Raw genomic sequence first — 12,624 nt, forward strand, 5'->3', positions numbered from 1 at the left:
CTTCAACAACAAGTACGGGGATTATTGTAGGTCCAAAGACATCGGAGAGGAAATATTTATAATGACATTGGGACATGATGAATCCTTGGAAGATTATGAGGAAAGGTTCCAACTCAGCTACAAAAGGGCCAGGTGCACCCTCAATCCTGAATCACTCAAGCTAGTAATTCTCAAAGGGATCAAGGAATATATCCTATAAACCCTAAACATGTTGTTGGGAGGAGACATGTACCAGCTATGTTATGCTGATATAAAGACTGTTTTCAGAAATCATTCTCAGGTAGCCAAAAAGAAGGGTAGGGCTAGTCAAACTTTGACCAGTTCATCCTCCTACAACAGATCCATCAAAAGTGAAATTGGGAACATGTTGGAAGACTTTAAGAGTGAGATGTTGCATACCCTTTCCCTACAAATGGACACCATGCAGATCAAGAGGAAGCAAGAGGAAGAAGAAAGAGCCTTAACTGTCTAGAAACTTGAAGTCTCGTGGTAGATGTGCACATTGATGGTATCATTGTCCCACAAACCTTGATTGATCTTGGGGCTACAATTAATGTGATGACTAAAGAGAACATGGTTAAACTGAATCTTAAAGAATCATTAAGGAAGACAACAACAGTCTTACAAGTTGCAGATAGATCCACAATAGCTCTTGAGCAGGTTGTTGAGGATGTGATGGTCTCCATTGATTCCTGGGAATACCCTGCTGACTTATTAGTTCTCCAACCTAAGATCAAGTTCAATGGTTATCCTCTCATCCTTGGAAGGCCATGGCTATCTAATGATGATGCTTACATAAGTTGCAGGGCTAGGAATATGACCATTAAAAATGGAAATTTGTCCAAACAATTGGTCTTTTATCCTCCTACTCAACCATATCTAGAGCATGAATTATCCTTATGGTTGAAAGAGGAGGAGCAATATGAAGTATACCATGCCACATCTTACCCAATATATACCCTAGATGCTACTATAGGAGGGGGGCAACCTGATGAAGATGACATGATTGATCAAATCCTCCATAATCTACCCCCTAACATCATGTCTCTTGATGAGTTAGTAAAGAATGTTGAAGATAACTCTTGGACTGTTTTGTTCCTAGCTGACTCAAGTCCTACTCTTGTTAAGATGATAGAATATGGTCCACCTAAAACATTAAAAATTAACCCCCCTCTCTCTACACATCGAGAAAAGGAGTTATGTGACATGTTAAGAGAGCATTTAGATGCCTTTGCCTATAGTAATAAGGAAACACAGGGATTTCAACCTTTGATGTGTACTCACCACATTCACATCAAGGAAGTCTGCAAGCCAGTGCACCAACCTCAAAGGAGAATGAACCCATCCCTCAAAGATATAGTTAAAGAAGAACTGCAGAAGTTGTTGGATGGAGGGTTCATTTACCCCATCTCAGATAGTGAGTGGGTGTCTCCTCTAGTTCTCATCCCAAAGAAGAATGGAAAATGAAGGATCTGTGTGGACTATAGAGAGTTAAAGAAAGCCACTAAAAAAGACCATTTCCCTTTACCTTTCATTGTTCAAGTCTTGGATTGTCTTGCAGGGAAGAAGTTATTCTCTTTCCTTGATGGATTCAATGGTTACAATCAAATCTAGATGATCCTAGAGGACCAAGATAAAACCACCTTCACTAGTCCTTGGGGTACCTTTTCTTATTGGGTCCTTCGTTTAGGATTATGTAATGCCCCTACCACTTTTCAAAGGGCAGTTCTAAGAATCTTTACAGAGCTAGTCCATGACTCTATAGAAATCTATATGGATGATTTCACTCCCTATGGATGTGATTTACTGGAGGCTCTCTCTAACTTGGGGAAAGTATTGAAATGAACCTATACCTTAGTCCTAAGAAGTGTGTGTTCTTGATGAATGCAAGGACTATTCTAGGTCACTCAATATCCCAAGAAGGACTACAAGTGGACCCAAATAAAATTTCTATCATAAAGAGGGCCCCTAATCCTCAAAAGAAGAGGGATGCCAAAATTTTCTTGGGCTTAGCTGGATAGTATATGGGATTCATAAAGAACTTTAGCAGATTAGCCTCACCTTTGTTTGGACTATTGGCCAAGGACTCTGAATTTTGCTGGTCAGAAAGCTGCCAAGAGGCCCTATAAACCTTAAAGGACATGTTGACTACTGCACCCATACTCCTAGTCCCAAATTGGGCTCTTCTTTTCCACATCCATGGTGATGAATTTGACAAAGATATAGGGGAAGCTCTAGGCTAGATAGATGACATGTTGCCTTATGCCATTTACTTCGTTAGCAAAAATTTGTCCGAGGATGAATTGAACTATACTGTGATTGGAAAAGAGCTACTAGTTGTTGTCCATTCCTTTAATAAATTTAGACACTACATCACTGGTTACCAGACCTTTGTACATACTAACCATGATGCTACTAAATATTTGATGAACAAGGTTGATGTGAATGCCGAAATTATTAGATGGCTTATTTTATTACAATAGTATGATCTAACTATCATTGATAAGCCTATTAGAGAAAATGTTGTTGCATATTTTTTGTCTAGACTTTCTTTGGCTACGAGTGAGGAAGGAATGGCCGATGAACACCTGCCAGGTCAGCATTTATTTTTTATTTCAGTTCTCTCTCCATGGTTTGTTAACATAGCCAACTACTTACTGCCTACACATTTCACTCCAAATATGTCCTCCAAGGAAAAAAGCAGAATTGTAAGAAAGAGTGCACCATTCACTTGGATTGGGGGCAATATCTTCAAGCTAGGCCGACATCAAAGTTTGAGGAGATGTGTCAAGGAGGGGCAAGTATTTGGCATCCTTCTCGCCTATCATGATGAGCCTTATCGAGGTCACTTTGCAACCAAGAGGAAAACTTTCAAGGTACTGCAAGCTAGCTACTATTGGGACACTCTCCACCAAGATGCAAGAAGATACACCAGTTGATGTGATCAATGCCAAAGAATGGGGAAACCTACTCCCAGGGATGGAATTATTTTGTAACCCCAAGTGACTCTTGAGCCAATTGACAAGTGGGGCATGGATTTGATTTGGCCCATTGATCCACCATCAGGTTAGGAAAAGTACATAATTGTATGCACTGGTTATTTGACTAAGTGGGCTAAAACAAAGGCTGTCTAGGTAGAAACATAAGAGAAAGTGGTTGAGTTCATATGAGAGAATGTATTTTACAAGTTAAGGTACCCTAGAGAGCTATTCATTGATCAAGGAGCTCAGTTCACATCACACTTGATTGAGAATTTATTGAGGAAACATAATATCAAACACAAGAAGTCAACTACTTATTCATCCTCAGGGCAATGGACAAGTAGAGGTTACTAACAAAGCATTGGAAGGCATTCTTGCCAAGTTTGTGAGGAGCAATAGAAAATATTGGGCTGACAGACTAGTGGAGGCCACTTTGGCCTATAATATAACCTGGAAGATAACCATTGGCTTCACCCCTTATGACTTGGTCTATGGAAAGAAGGCTTTGTTCTCCATTGAGTTTGAGTACAACACTTTGAGAATGGCATCACAATTAGATTTGGATGTTACAAAGGCAAAACAAGAGAGGCTTCTCCAACTCAATGGGTTAGATGAATTCAAGATGTAGGCCCTCCTAAACACCAAAGTTATTCAAGTACAAAGAAAGTTTTGGCATGAAAAAAACATGAAAGACAACTTTTTTCAAGAAGGAGATTGAGCTCTGCTCTATGACTCTAGGATTAAGGACCTCAAAGGAAAATTGATGACTAGGTGGTTGGGCTCATATATGATAGAAAAGTTCCATGACAATGGGGTTGTGCAAATAAGGACCATTGATGAAGAATGTATCCCCTTGCTTGTCAATGGATACATATTGAAAGCCTATAAAAGACGTCTGTCAAGGGAAGAGTTCATGGGTACCATCAATAAGGAAGTGAACGTGCTTGGAAGTGTCTCAGCTTCCAGCTAAGCAAATTCTTGAAGTCTGTTATTATTTTTGGAAAAAATGAAAAAGGAAAAAAAAGAAAAAAACAATAAGGGACCTAGGTGAAAACCTCTATGACGCACCTAAGGCCAACTTTGGGGCTGAAAACCTCCTTGAGGCAACCCAAGAGTGAAAAATGGAAAATGAAAAGATCCCTGGGTGAAAACCTCCCTTGAGGTGGCTAGGGCTGACAAACGGGTTGAAAACCCCCTTTGAGGTGACTTGTGTGTATTTCAAAAAAAAAGAAGAAAAAGAGAAAAGGAAAAAACAAAATGCCATGGTGAGGACCTCAAACCGACCCACTAATAAAATTCTGTGATTTTTGTAGGTTTTTAAAGGCAACAAAGGACTCAGAGTTCAAGGGACAAAAAGCTAGGCATCACACCCATTTTTCCTACATTCATTCCACATATTCCATGCCTACCATGTCCCCATCATCCATCCTCACTTCCAAGCTTCCAAAACCAATTTTTATGAACAATGTAAACTTTGAAACATATACTGATACTATTACCTGTTTGGTAGAGATAGCAAAAAAGTGACATGATTTTGAAAAGGGGTGATGCAGAATGCACATGTTTTTTTAGAGCATAGTTTTTGGCACTTTAATTTTTTTTTATGTATATCACGTTTTAGAATGGTAGTGATTTTCATGCTGATTTAATAAAGTGAGTATTCTGCATCACACCCTTTTTTTAAAAGCCCTGTTTTTTGGCTTTAGATTTTTTAATGCATAAAATGTAAATAATTATTTTGTAAATTTGATAATTTTTGAAGTGGTCATTTTCTTCACATTTTCTTGTTTTTTTATTTTTTTTTTTATTTTTTTTTTCGTGAGGTTTTTATTGTTTTGCATTTTTAAATTAGAACGTCGATATTTAGAATTTTTGATATTCTACATATTTATACATCCTTAATTAATTTTCATTCCACATGAAATAATTGTTTCTAAAAAACAATATTTTTTTAACAATGGACATAAAAATAACCATTTTTAACATAAATATAACTAAAAAACTACACGTTTTGATAATTTTTTGCTAGAATTGATATGTCAAAATCATAATTTTTATATGATAATTTTAAGTAAAAATGGCTAATAATAGTTTTTTTTTATGAATTTCATGTTAAAAAAATAATAATAATCACTTTTTGTTTTTCTAAAAATAATGATTAACTTAAAAATCAATGCAAAAACCACATATTACAAATATTGAACGTATAACAACCCTAATTGAGTGTTTATTCTTCTCATAAAATGTCAAAATCAAAACATTGCAAAGCTTGATTTACAAGCATAACTTAAATTTAATCAACAATGTCACGTAATGCAAACTCTTTGTCCTCTAGAGTTTCATCATTGTCTTCTTCCACAATATTTTCTGTTTCATTTTGCTCATTTTTCTCTTCTAATGGGTCTTTGATGTTTGCGAATCTCCCAATGTATGTCTTTCCAAACATTCCATGTAATGGTGGTTGGGGTTCCTTTGCCTTTTTAGCCACACGTGATTCACTAAAGTCCCCTTTCTTCAACCCAATTTCTTGCATTGCATCTGGAAGAAATTGAAGAGCATTAATTCTTTGTTGAATGAAATTGCACTGTACAGGATCTTTTTCAATTGCAATGCAATTTCTTCCTTTTTGAAGGAAACATGCTAGTGTTGTACCTAATTATCAAGCACAAAAGAAATAATGAACTAAATTAGTACAATGACATATTAATTAAAAAAATAACATATTGAAATTCAATTCCATATAATAAAACTTACCTGAGCCAGAAAATAAATCCAGAACCCAATCTCCTTCATTTGAACAAATGTCTATAAGATAGTTAATCAATAATTGTGGTTTTTGATAAATGTTAACTATCTCTCCTTTTGCGTCTTTGTCTTCATATGTTAGTTTTCTCACAACAACATCATAAGTCAGTATTTGGTTATGACTCTTTCCGTCTACCCGATTTAAAATCATAGACATATGACTATCATCTTTTGCCCAACTATCAATATGAATGAAATCACAATCATTTATAAATTGTTGATCTTCATTGTTAAGAAGATTTGAATTTTTCCTGTAACATGAAATAGTAAAAGTTCAATTAACTTGTACATAAATAAATTTTTCAACATTAATCAAATATGCATTTTAAACATCTTACCATGTAAGCTGCATCCTTGAATTTGTTTTCCCCTTGAAGCTTGAAAATATCATTGCCAATTGTGTGTCTGAATGAAATGTCACAAATCTCCATAATGGTGATGACGTGACTTCTACAAATCCCGCAACCACTTTACTAAGAGCTTGATAAGTATAAGGGTCACTATCATAGTCAATGTTTGGAATATTGAAACCATGGGGAAATGACTAGGGCATAATCGTTTTTAGGTATGAGTTTAGCAATGTCTTCAGAGTCGCCTTGTATTACTTGATATTGAATAGTGTCTAGCCCATTCCAAATGAAATGATTAAGATTTGGATCAAGTTGAACATTCTTATACGTTGCTTCCTCAGTCTTTCGATCTTTATTTTTTCAATAAAGGTTTTGAAACTATCTGGCACTCCATTATCATCCTTCCTCATCTTTTATAAAATAAACAAATATATGTGTAAGTTATAAATTAAAAATAGTACACAAGTGAATAAAAATGAATGTATAAATCAAGATATCTTTTTAAATGCAAGATAGAAAGCTTTTAATGTTGATGTAGAACTTGAATCTAGATAGTTGCGTACACCATCATCCCAACTATCTTCATTCAACAATCTAACCATTTGTTCTTGAATTTTCATATAAACTTTGTGACTGCATAGATAAAGTAACAAAAAGTTAATATAATGATATGTATAACAAATACTACCAAGAACAACATGTTTTTTTTAAAATATAATTATAATCTAGAAATAAATAAAAATATTTCAACAAACTTTTGAAATTCTTCAGACATTTCCTCCAATGATAATTCCCCTGACCTCACACGAGATAATATTGTTTTGACAATTTTTTCATCTTTCACTCCTTGCATCGCCCTCCAAGGTGTGATAGTCATATTGTCTGGAAGATGCTTCATTTCAGGAGCTAATTTACTGTTGCCACATATCAATTGCTTAGACTTTTTGACCTTCTGGTTTTTAATGGCAATGTCTTCCTACATGCTAAAAATCTCATCAATCAACCTCCAAACATCTCCAGTTCTAAATGCCAATTGGAAAATGTTATCAACACCTCTGAATAAATCACTATGTTTGCTGCCTTTTCCACCTTTTGAATTGGTTTTCTCTTCAATTTGATATCCTATTTCCAGACAACATTCCTTTCAGAAATTTGCAGTAACATTTATCCTATCCCCACCACATTTTTCTTCAAACTCACTATGAATAAATCTAACCCTTCGGATGAAAGTCATAGACATTCTATATTCATTATCTAAATTATGATCCCATGCGACTAACTTTGCTTATGTATCAGATAAATCAGTGTAAATGATACATTTCATTGTTTCAAAATGTGGGTTATTAGGGTATTCCTCCATCAATTGTCTTTGAGCTTCTACAGAATGGTTCCCCCCAAGCACATAATAATTGTATTCAAAACATTTTGACTTATCAAATTCTTCTTTGTTGCGAACTTGAAGTGGATCAACAAGAAGCACATAACTAACCACATGAGCATATGGATTGTACCTCATCAATGTCTTCAAGTTGTGAACATGCAGATGATGTGGCTTTCTAACCTGATATTGACATTGTCCTTCACTTGCTTTATAGGTTTGAACAATGTAAACTTTGAAACGGGAACCGATACTGTTACCCATTTCGTAGAGATAGCAAAAAATTGACCCGATTTTGAAAAGGGGCGATGCAGAATACACATATTTTTTTTAGAACATAGTTTTTGGCACTTTAAATAACCTTAAATAACTGATACGATTACCCGTTTCATAGAGGTAGTAAAAACATGACTCGATTTTAAAAAGGGGCGATGCAGAATACACATATTTTTTTTAGAACATAGTTTTTGGCACTTTAAATAACCTTAAATAACCGATACGATTACCCGTTTCATAGAGGTGGTAAAAACATGACCCGATTTTAAAAAGTGGTGATGCAGAATACAATAATTATTTTTTGGAGCATATTTTTGACAATTTAAATATTCTCATGTATCAAATATAAATATTCGTTTTTAAATGTTAGTGATTTTTATGTTGATTTTGAAACGTCGTTATACATCATACTTTTTTTCTTAGAGGACTTATTTTTCACACTTTAAAATTTATTATGTCCATTTTTTTTTTAAATTATGATTACTTAAAGAATTTTTAAGTTGTTTTATTTTTATTTTTTTAAATGTTGATTACTTCAAGAAAGTCATATAAAAATATATATAAAATAAGACAAAATAAAAATGTTAATAAAAAAAAAATTATTTCATAAACTATAAAAGAATTTGGCAAAAAAAAAAAAACATAATTTAAAATATATATATATATCTATATATATATATATATATATATATATATATATATAAAATTAAGTAAGTCAAAATAGAAAAATTAAAAAAACATTAATAAAAACAAGAAGAAAAAAATAAAAAATAAATGAAAACAAACTAGATTAAAAAAAAAAAAAGAAAATTAACAAAAATAAAAATAAAAAACTAGTAAAATTAACATTAAAAATATTTAAAAAAAAAACTAAAAAAACAAAAATACACTGAAATTTACAAAAAAAACCATAAAAATATAGAAATTTTAAAAATATATGTTTAAAAAAACAAAAAAAATTTAAAAAAGTATGTACTTAAAATTAAAAATTAAAATTTTCAAGAATTATGTATTTTCTATTTAAAAAATAAAAAACAAAAGTGATTAAACACAAAAACACATCAAAAAAAAAAAAAAAATGAAGAAAATTTAAAATTTTTTAAACTTACCTTTTTTTTATTTAAAACACCCAAAAAAAAATATAAAATTTTTTATACAAATTTGATATTTATAAACAAATTTATTTTTTTTATTATTTAAAAAAAAACAATTATTAATTTTTTTTTTAACACCATTTTTGTTTTTTATTTTAATATTTATATAAAAAAAATTATTAAAAAATTTATTTAAAAAAAAAAAATGTTTTTTTCTTATTTAAAATGTATAAATTTAATTTTTTATTTTATTTAAAAAAAATTATTAAAAAAAAAAAATTTCTTTGCCCCCCGGGTGGCCCGTGGCGGCGCGGCCCCGGGCGGAGGGCTTGCACGAAGGCCTCTGCCCTGGGCCGCGCCACCGCGGGCCGCCCGGTGGGCGGAGGGTCGATTCCCAGAATCGACCCTCCGCCCACTGGGTGGCCCACGGCAGCGCGGCCCAGGGCGGACGCCTGCGACCCTCCGCCCACCGGGCGGCCCGCAGCGACGCGGCCCAGGGCGGAGGGCCTGCCCAGAATCGACCCTCCTCCCACTGGGCGGCCCGCGGCGGCGCGGCCCAGGGCAGAGGCTTGCGTGCAGGGCCTCCGCCCTGGGCTGCGCCGCCGCGGGCCGCCCGGGGGCAAAGAAATTTTTTTTTTTAATAATTTTTTTTAAATAAAAAAATAAATTAAATTTATACATTTTAAATAGGAAAAAAATCGTTTTTTTTTTTAAATAAACTTTTTAATAATTTTTTTTTTATAAATATTAAAATAAAAAACAAAAAACATTGTTTAAAAAAAATAAAGCTTTTAATAATTGTTTTTTTAAAATAATAATAAAAAAACCAAATTTGTTTATCAATTAATTTAAAAAAAAAAATTAATATATACTTTTTTAAATTAAAAAAACGATATCTATTAAAAAAATTAATTTCTTTTTCTTTTTTTAAATAGATAAATAAATGTTTCTTTAAAAATTCTAAATTTTTTGGTTTTTTTTTTTTAATTTGAAAAGATATATTTTTAAATTTTTTGTTTTAATTTCAGTGTATTTTTATTTTTTTAGTTTTTTTTTAAATGTTTATGATGTTAATTTTGCTAGTTTTTTATTTTTATTTTTGTGGATTTTCTATGTTTTTTTTTTTGTTAAATCTAGTTTGTTTTAATAGTTTTTATTTTTATTTTTGTTAATTTTTTATGTTTTTATTAAATTTAGTTTGTTTTTAATTTTAATTTCTTTTATAGTTTTTTGATAATGTTTTTTAATTTTTTTTTTTATTTTTACCTAAATTTTATAGTTTATACAATTTCTTTTTCTTTTCCATATATATATATATATATATATATAGTTTCTTTTCTTTTCTTTTGACAATGTTTTTTATTGTTTACAGATTTTTGATATTTTTTATTATTATTTTTTTTTCCATTTTTTTAAATATGTTTTTTTATTATTTATTTGTTTATAATTTTTAACTGTTTTTTAGTTTTTTTATTTTAGTTTTTTTTTGACATTTTTATGATTGATTTTTTTTTTATGTTCTTTTTTTAGTATATGCTTGAATTTATGTTTTGTTAATTTTTAAAAAAAAATTGTTTTCTATTTTTTCATTGTTTTAATTTTTTTATTTTTAATTTTATTTTATGTCTTCATTATTCGTTTGAAATTTTAATCTTTTTCAAGGTCATGATAAAATATTTTACGCTATTATTTCGAAATGTTGAAATATTACCCTTGAAAAAAAAAGGGAAAAATAAGTGTTATTCCAACGTTAACACTTTTTGTTTTGAGGGCATTTTTGGGACAATTTTTGCATAAAAAATTGGTTTTCACCGCCATTTTTAAAACACGTTCAAAATTTACCCTAGAAAAAAAAAGTGTTACTCCAGCGTCAACACTTTTTGTTTTTAGCACCGTTTTTGATGTTTTTAAGGGGTTTTTCGGCTAGAGTTCTCGTTTTCAGTTTACAGTTCTCGCTTCCAAGTTTACATTGTTTTTGCCTGACATTAAGCTGAAATGTGCGACCACCATCAATTAAGTTTCTCTTTGTCAAATTCTCTCGAATGACATTTTGTTTTGTTTTGATAATGCCATCTTCTAAATCAGCTCCTGGTGTAATGATTTCTCTGCTTTCTTTTGAAGCTTCACTAGGTTCTTGACTACTAGTAATGATTGCTTCAAAATCATCAACTTTACTTTTGTTGGTCATAACATTCCCAACAGAGTTATTCTTGGGCATTGTTACTTTTGGTTTTTTATGGCTCTTCTCAGTTCCAATGTCATCTTCAGTAAGGACAACATATGTTTCATTGTCAATTTCAACTTCATCGTTATCAAAAGTAACTTGTTTACCCTTGCTAGATTTATCCACCAGAGGCCTCTTTTTCTGATTCTTTGGATGTAGTTTTGTAGCATTATCAATTACTTCATTCTTCCTATTTTCCATATCTTCTTCTCACACTGAGTAAAAACTGCTGACAACTTTCATGATATCATGCTCAATGAAATGAATGCCTCCCAACCTAATTGAACAACTTTCAACAAAATTCTGCCAAACAAAATATCATATGTCAATATAAAACAAAGTTATAAAATATAGTGAGACACTTTCAAGAACGCAAAATACAAATATAAATAACAATACTTACGATGTTTTGTGTCATCTCATTTACGATTTGACTACACAACTTTATAGATACATCTCTCATGTCATACAATGAATATGATAGTTGGTATTTAACCCTTTCATGTGACTTGGGAGCTTTTGTAAGTACGTAAACCACTTCAATATCTGGTACTGAACACATAACTATGACTCTTCCCATCACCTCAAAAATTCCATTATCATTCGGTATATCGATATATAGATATATATTCACATTTGTGCTTTCTCTTTCTTTCACATACGAAATTTTTGATGGAAATTTCACCTCTTTCGAATTCTTCCAATATGAAATCATCTTCTTATCACTTGAGGCACTTGAAAGATTTGTAGTCATGAGCTCAGGTGGAGTTCATTCACCAATGTTTCTTTTAGATGCACCTTTAAGAGTCTTTGGTCTAGAAAGATTCACTGAAATTTTCTTTGATTCCATTTTCCTGAAAAATAGAAACACATAAATCAATAAATAATAAAAACATATTAACTTAAATTAACAACGAAAATATATCATAAATTTTAATCAACAATCGCCCCACCCACGGCCCCTCACATTCCAAAAGGGCATGCATTAACATTCTAGTGTAAGAAAAGTAAATCATGAATAAAACATTTTTCCCGGGTGCCCTCACCCAACCCCCCCTGCACGGCACAGGCGCCCTCACCCCCCAACCCTACCAACGCCACCCCCTCCCCCCTGACGGCCTGGGCGCCCTAACCCGCCCCACCACCCGGGCGCCCCGGCCTAACCCCCCCAACCCTCCCCGGCCCGGGCACCCTCACCTACCCGCCCCAACCCTCCCTACCCCCCCCCCTCCCCCCGGTCACCCGCCCACCCCACCCCTCCGGGCGCCCTCACCCACCCCCCCCGCCCGACGCCCTCACCCACCCCCCCCGCCCGGCGCCCTCACCCGCCCGCCAGCCCCACTCCTCCGGGCGCCCTCACCCGCCCGCCCACCCCACCCCTACGGGCACCCTCACCCACCCGCCTGCCCCACCCCTCCGGGTGCCCTCCCTACCCCTCCCCCTTCACCCGCCCGCCCGCCCGGCCGGGGTGCCCTCCCCTGGCCCCCCGCCTGGCGCCCTCACCAGCCCCCTCGCC

The sequence above is a fragment of the Pinus tabuliformis genome, chromosome 6, assembly GCF_031772625.1.
Source record: "Pinus tabuliformis cultivar Carrire ecotype Pingquan chromosome 6, CPIR1, whole genome shotgun sequence".
Classification (NCBI taxonomy): domain Eukaryota; kingdom Viridiplantae; phylum Streptophyta; class Pinopsida; order Pinales; family Pinaceae; genus Pinus; species Pinus tabuliformis.